This window comes from Teleopsis dalmanni, unplaced genomic scaffold (assembly GCF_002237135.1).
Source record: "Teleopsis dalmanni isolate 2A unplaced genomic scaffold, ASM223713v2 unscaffolded_contig_1836, whole genome shotgun sequence".
NCBI lineage: Eukaryota > Metazoa > Arthropoda > Insecta > Diptera > Diopsidae > Teleopsis > Teleopsis dalmanni.
Window position 1 is genome coordinate 1 of NW_024033218.1, and position 8,236 is coordinate 8,236.

Consider the following 8,236-nt stretch of genomic DNA (forward strand, 5'->3'; position numbering starts at 1 on the left):
TATATTTTCTATATTTCACCCTTAAGTTCCTCTGGAATGAATCACATACCATATTTACTTAACATGAACCTCTGCCAAACAAATTGGTGTTATGCGAGTACCACACTGTCTACATATTCTATTATTGAAGTTTTTACTTCATTATAAACTCAATTAATGAGCAGCGATAAGAATAATTTCTAAATAAAATGAATAGTTCTGTGTCAATCGCAGAACTATAAGTATAATAGTGTAAAAGTATAATATATGCATATGTTTACGGTTATATGAACTCAAATTGAAAATATATAATTTCAATCATTATCACAAAGTATATACCGAATTAGTCTTGTTAAATAATAAAAATAATGTAGCTCATTATTTATTATTTAAATGAATAATAAATGAATACTGAGCACAAATAGTGCTCTAAACAATATAAGAAATAGGTGTGAAAACAGTCTAATGTGTATACTATAAAGATTCTATCTCTTTATATTATTTACCCTCCTTTTTATTCACCTAAGCTACTACCTAGCCACACCTAAGTATCTATATAAAATCATGATTGTAATAATTTCATTAACTAATTAAACTCAAACTAATTTTTAATTAAAAAGAAGTCAATAAAATATTAATTTATACTTATAGGTAATGCTGCTTGTAAATCCTACCAAAGCTGTTACTGTACCATATACAATTTGGAATATCATGACATCACGCGGCTTATTGCTTATTGCTTACAGCTGATTAGGTCTATTAAATTATGCTATATGGAGTCAATGTCGTCACTAAAATACTAGACCTGTCGGATTCTGTATCTGATGTTTTTTTTCGCATTTCATACGAATTACTAGTGCGATGCATGTTAAAAAACTCATTGATGAAATCGAAATTTATTTGACAAAATGTATGCGATAAAAAGAAGGAAATTATTTTTAATCCATTTAAATGTGGGCTTAAAATTTCGAATTTAGATAAAAAAAGACTTAAATAGAAAGTATTATTAACGGGAAGTTTAACCAAATATGCACCTATCCAAGAAGAAATGTTTATGCAAGGCGAATATATGTTACAACCTCTCTAATGACAAATGAAGAGTGATTGTGAAAATAAAAAAGAACAATTTAATTTACAAAGGAAAAATGTACCTATATTTGTATTTTAAAATTTATATACAATATAACAATATTTATGTCCCATTTAGATATAACTGAACGACATTACTGAGGATATTTTCTTAATAAAATAGAATACTAGAACAAGGAAAGTCACCAATGTTGCAAATTTTATTGTCCATTAAACTAGGGTTCTATCAATTCTGGAAAATAGTTTCATCGCTTATTATGGATTGTAGAAAATAAAAATCTTTTCTATTATAAAAAGTATAACCGAATGTGAAGCAATTTTTCGTTAAATACATATGGTATTTTGAAGTTATCCTTTAATTTTTAATTGAACACTTTATTTATAAGTTTCTTATAAAATTGAGCGATTCTCCAAAATTAAACGAATGTAGATTTAAAGATAATTACGACGAAAATTACGAAGAAAACTGTTTTGCTAATGCAAAGGTTTTTAAATAGTACCAAATTATAAGAAAAATATTTTGTTTTTAAATTGATTATTAATTATTTTATAATTGAAATCATGACATAACAATTAAAAAATTATAAAATGTAACTGACAGGTTTCGAACAGTAGTGAATTGTAAAAACGAAATTTTTAGTTAATTGAATTTTTAGCTGACCATACAGCTGTTTCGAGTAATGGCTGTTTCTAGCGAATACCCCATCCTTGTAAATATTTCCTTCTCCTTCCTTCTCATTTTCCCTTCCTCCTCAATGCATTAGGCAAATCTGCTATACAGATGATTGTCTCATCTGCATGAGGTCCAACTTCCCCAGTTGAAACTACATTGAGCTTAACAATTACCTTAGGACTCTCTCTGTTTACTACGTTACTACGGTAAGTGGAAGATTAAGATCAATGCCCTAAGAGGTTCCGTCTTCACGACAGCCCTTATGGGCCAGTGTGCTGATCGCGTTTGGAACATTAAAACCTCGAAATAAACTGTCGTATAAAAGGTGTGTTTTGGATACTGTCAAGATATCGGAAAATATAAGTCCGAGTGCAGTGCTGTTCGAAGACTTTTATGATTTTTATATGTGCGGGAGAAATTTTTTTGTACCTGTGGAGATTTTTTTTATTTTTGTAAATTTTCGTGAATTTAAAATTGTGAATGAAAGGTACTGAAGGAGATTAAATAAAAAGATTCAAGATTTTTAACAATTAAAAACAATACATATCCTTGTTTAAATAGTGATAATAAATTAACATATCAATGAAATACGTGTGATGAAATTAATCGAGCATAGGTGTTCCAACACTCATTTATAATAATTCCAACAATCATCTGCAATATTAAAAAGTTGGACTATATGAATAACGGCAGCTTTATACATCGTTAAAATAATGAAATACCGAGACGGTGGACAGGTATTTAAAAAGTGACGGAGAAGATAACCGAGTCCACATTTGAAAAGATCTTATAAGCAGTACAATTCCTACATATTTTATTATTATATTAAAAAAAATTTGATTTTAAATTTAAAATTTATAAGAAAAATTTTGTTTTGAGGAGAAATCTTGAACACAATAATACGAATCAATTAAAAATTTATGCATATATATATATATATATAATTTAGTTAAACATAAATTAAGAAAAGAAATTTAAATAATTAAAAACATATTTTTTTGTTATGATATAAAACAATTTATTTTATAAATAAGTGGTAATTAAAGTGAATTTAAAAGCAAATGTTGTTTTAATCAATATCGGTAAATGAAATAAGTGCATATTATTTTTATACAATGTAAAAGTTTAAGGAAAATAATTACATAGAAATTACAAAAATTATTGAAAAACCTTAAAAGAAATTAATTTATATACCATATATATGGTATATAAATGATATATAATGGTTAAAAATACATATAAAAGCACCACAACATCAAAGAAAATTTCTATAAACTCAAATAATTTAGAGTTCATTTGTTTCAAATACATTTTTTTTCTTAAAAGTTTCAACCAAAAACAAAGAACATACATATATATCTCGAAAAGACAGATTCTTTCCATATGGGCGAAAGAGATTGCAGACCAAATAGTGAAAGGCGTACGTGAATAAGGCGCGAATTAGCTGTTTATAGCAAAGCAGCTTAACTTTGCAGTTGAGCTGGTTGTATAATTATTTATATTTTTAACGTCTAATCAATGAAATAAATGGAATTGTCTAAGCGGCTTGTTATGATTGCAGTCACGTCATGGCAATTGTTGTTGCTTTTAATGCAAAATGAAGTGAGATGCTAGTGTCAAATTTTCATTTTGTATTGAAAGCAACAACAGAGTGTTGGAAGGCTTTCCTTCGACACCGTATGGTTCGAAGGTCTGATGCACAAACTATGCCACTTCGGCTTCCTTACAACACTCTGTAGTGTTATCCACCAGTTCCTTTCTAATAGATCCTTCGACAGATAAGTTCGAGAATACTTCGTAAAACCGAATACGAACAGCACTACTATAGAATACTATTTGTTTCATAAAAAAATGTTTGAAAACCTTTCTGTTTTTAAAGAATCCTTATTATTCCATTAGCAATATATATTATGGACACATAATTAAGAAAATATTGGAAAAAGTGTACATAACCTTCTTAAAATTTATTATATAAAGAAATATTAGGGGTATTCAGGATGTCTGTGCATCCTTGCAAACTCAAATAATCGAGAACACACGTTGTGCATATTAGTCTTGAAAATATTTAGAACAGATGATTTTTGTTTACATATTTATTTGCTTGTAAAATATAACCCAGATTCGATAATTTGGCATATAATAATTTCCACTAATGCCAAAAACAAGTGAAAAGCAGAATTATAAGAAAAGAAATTGTTTTTGTAAAATCAAATAAATTTGTACATGCAACGATGCACAGACATCTTGAATACACCTATTGTACATTTTTTTTTTATAGTTTTATAGTCTGTAAATAAACAGTTTTAAGATGCCTTATTTTAATTTCTGTTTGAAGTCTAGCACTAAATCCATTTTAATTTACATAATCCTAACCTCATATAAGAAAAAATTTTACAACATTTTGTTCTAAAAGCCTAATGTGGAAGTTGTTTGTCCGAATATTATTATGTACAATATACACTATTAAACATGTCATTTCAATATCAAAGAACATATTTATTGCCACCACTGTAAATGACTGTTGTCAAATGACAACTAAAAAACAAATAAAGTAAATGGGAGAAATTACTTAAATTTAAAAGTAAAGTAAATTATTTAACAAGGCACTCCAATATACAGAGGAAGAGCGTCAGATACGTAAACAAATATTAGCACATTACTCAAAGGTGATACCAACAAAATATTTAAATTGTGAAATTATTGAGAAAGTAGGATTATAATATGTAAAAAAGGCACAAAGTTCTAATAGTTGACGTATTGATTGTATAGTGATTTGAAAGATTAATAACCTCCATTACGAATATTGAAACTCCAGCAAGAAAATTCCAGCAATATTAGTCTATAAATTTCATTGTTAACTATAATCGTCAGTTGATTAAGTTTAATTAAGATATTAACAAATAAAAGTGTTAACTGAAATAGGCCAACGATTCTATTGTATTATCTGTTGTTGTTGCTACTGCTGTAACCAAATGCCCATTTCACAGCAAACACACAAAAGGTTGACAAGACTTGGTATATGGAATGAGATGAGGAAGAAAGTATAAAAACACGATGTAGGTACCGGTATGAAAGTTGTATTTAACATGGGTCCAGGTGAAATACCTACACTTGTCTATAGCAGTTTTGTAACTTCAAAATATCTTGATATTATTAATAAATTTAAATTTTGTTATTACTAGAGAGCACCTAGTCTAAGTTTAATAAGAATTAAGCTGTTTTTATATTTTTCACATATATGTAAGTTTTGTGTAATATAGTAAAGTTAGTACCTTTTAGGTAGTAAAAAGATATCGGAAAACATATTCCCTATGAGTTGAATAATATAAAACTTTATTTGAATAATCCGATATTATCCAACATAACATATCTGCTTCAACATAAAAGAGTCTGTCTGTTTTCGAGGGATAAAAATGAGAACATTTGTAAAAATATTCAAAGTCAGTTCTTTATCAATTCAAATACTGAAAAACGGAAGAACTGACAATATGATATATATAAATATTAATATATTTTCTATATTTCACCCTTAAGTTCCTCTGGAATGAATCACATACCATATTTACTTAACATGAACCTCTGCCAAACAAATTGGTGTTATGCGAGTACCACACTGTCTACATATTCTATTATTGAAGTTTTTACTTCATTATAAACTCAATTAATGACCAGCGATAAGAATAATTTCTAAATAAAATGAATAGTTCTGTGTCAATCGCAGAACTATAAGTATAATAGTGTAAAAGTATAATATATGCATATGTTACGGTTATATGAACTCAAATTGAAAATATATAATTTCAATCATTATCACAAAGTATATACCGAATTAGTCTTGTTAAATAATAAAAATAATGTAGCTCATTATTTATTATTTAAATGAATAATAAATGAATACTGAGCACAAATAGTGCTCTAAACAATATAAGAAATAGGTGTGAAAACAGTCTAATGTGTATACTATAAAGATTCTATCTCTTTATATTATTTACCCTCCTTTTTATTCACCTAAGCTACTACCTAGCCACACCTAAGTATCTATATAAAATCATGATTGTAATAATTTCATTAACTAATTAAACTCAAACTAATTTTTAATTAAAAAGAAGTCAATAAAATATTAATTTATACTTATAGGTAATGCTGCTTGTAAATCCTACCAAAGCTGTTACTGTACCATATACAATTTGGAATATCATGACATCACGCGGCTTATTGCTTATTGCTTACAGCTGATTAGGTCTATTAAATTATGCGATATGGAGTCAATGTCGTCACTAAAATACTAGACCTGTCGGATTCTGTATCTGATGTTTTTTTTTCGCATTTCATACGAATTACTAGTGCGATGGATGTTAAAAAACTCATTGATGAAATCGAAATTTATTTGACAAAATGTATGCGATAAAAAGAAGGAAATTATTTTTAATCCATTTAAATGTGGGCTTAAAATTTCGAATTTAGATAAAAAAAGACTTAAATGGAAAGTATTATTAACGGGAAGTTTAACCAAATATGCACCTATCCAAGAAGAAATGTTTATGCAAGGCGAATATATGTTACAACCTCTCTAATGACAAATGAAGAGTGATTGTGAAAATAAAAAAGAACAATTTCATTTACAAAGGAAAAATGTACCTATATTTGTATTTTAAAATTTATATACAATATAAGAATATTTATGTCCCATTTAGATATAACTGAACGACATTACTGAGGATATTTTCTTAATAAAATAGAATACTAGAACAAGGAAAGTCACCAATGTTGCAAATTTTATTGTCCATTAAACTAGGGTTCTATCAATTCTGGAAAATAGTTTCATCGCTTATTATGGATTGTAGAAAATAAAAATCTTTTCTATTATAAAAAGTATAACCGGATGTGAAGCAATTTTTCGTTAAATACATATGGTATTTTGAAGTTATCCTTTAATTTTTAATTGAACACTTTATTTATAAGTTTCTTATAAAATTGAGCGATTCTCCAAAATTAAACGAATGTAGATTTAAAGATAATTACGACGAAAATTACGAAGAAAACTGTTTTGCTAATGCAAAGGTTTTTAAATAGTACCAAATTATAAGAAAAATATTTTGTTTTTAAATTGATTATTAATTATTTTATAATTGAAATCATGACATAACAATTAAAAAATTATAAAATGTAACTGACAGGTTTCGAACAGTAGTGAATTGTAAAAACGAAATTTTTAGTTAATTGAATTTTTAGCTGACCATACAGCTGTTTCGAGTAATGGCTGTTTCTAGCGAATACCCCATCCTTGTAAATATTTCCTTCTCCTTCCTTCTCATTTTCCCTTCCTCCTCAATGCATTAGGCAAATCTGCTATACAGATGATTGTCTCATCTGCATGAGGTCCAACTTCCCCAGTTGAAACTACATTGAGCTTAACAATTACCTTAGGACTCTCTCTGTTTACTACGTTACTACGGTAAGTGGAAGATTAAGATCAATGCCCTAAGAGGTTCCGTCTTCACGACAGCCCTTATGGGCCAGTGTGCTGATCGCGTTTGGACCATTAAAACCTCGGAATAAACTGTCGTATAAAAGGTGTGTTTTGGATACTGTCAAGATATCGGAAAATATAAGTCCGAGTGCAGTGCTGTTCGAAGACTTTTATGATTTTTATATGTGCGGGAGAAATTTTTTTGTACCTGTGGAGATTTTTTTTATTTTTGTAAATTTTCGTGAATTTAAAATTGTGAATGAAAGGTACTGAAGGAGATTAAATAAAAAGATTCAAGATTTTTAACAATTAAAAACAATACATATCCTTGTTTAAATAGTGATAATAAATTAACATATCAATGAAATACGTGTGATGAAATTAATCGAGCATAGGTGTTCCAACACTCATTTATAATAATTCCAACAATCATCTGCAATATTAAAAAGTTGGACTATATGAATAACGGCAGCTTTATACATCGTTAAAATAATGAAATACCGAGACGGTGGACAGGTATTTAAAAAGTGACGGAGAAGATAACCGAGTCCACATTTGAAAAGATCTTATAAGCAGTACAATTCCTACATATTTTATTATTATATTAAAAAAAATTTAATTTTAAATTTAAAATTTATAAGAAAAATTTTGTTTTGAGGAGAAATCTTGAACACAATAATACGAATCAATTAAAAATTTATGCATATATATATATATATATAATTTAGTTAAACATAAATTAAGAAAAGAAATTTAAATAATTAAAAACATATTTTTTTGTTATGATATAAAACAATTTATTTTATAAATAAGTAGTAATTGAAGTGAATTTAAAAGCAAATGTTGTTTAAATCAATATCGGTAAATGAAATAAGTGCATATAATTTTTATACAATGTAAAAGTTTAAGGAAAATAATTACATAGAAATTACAAAAATTATTGAAAAACCTTAAAAGAAATTAATTTATAAACCATATATATGAATGATATATAATGGTTTAAAATACATAAAAGCACCACAACA

The 8,236-nt window shown here is 27.3% G+C and overlaps 2 long non-coding RNA genes across 3 annotated transcripts; both read left to right on the plus strand.

Moving 5' to 3' along the window:
• The first annotated feature begins 612 nt into the window (after nucleotides 1-612).
• LOC119664375 lies at nucleotides 613-1,273 on the plus strand. Its single transcript, XR_005251186.1, has 2 exons — nucleotides 613-1,126; nucleotides 1,187-1,273. It is a non-coding gene; the product is annotated as an uncharacterized LOC119664375 (long non-coding RNA).
• Nucleotides 1,274-4,273: 3,000 nt separating this feature from the next.
• Nucleotides 4,274-6,522, plus strand: LOC119664376. 2 transcript variants are annotated; one of them, XR_005251188.1, is made up of 3 exons: nucleotides 4,274-4,407; nucleotides 5,879-6,375; nucleotides 6,436-6,522. It is a non-coding gene; the product is annotated as an uncharacterized LOC119664376 (long non-coding RNA). The 2 variants fall into 2 exon arrangements; XR_005251187.1 differs by having other exon boundaries at nucleotides 5,879-6,522.
• Nucleotides 6,523-8,236: the final 1,714 nt, after the last annotated feature.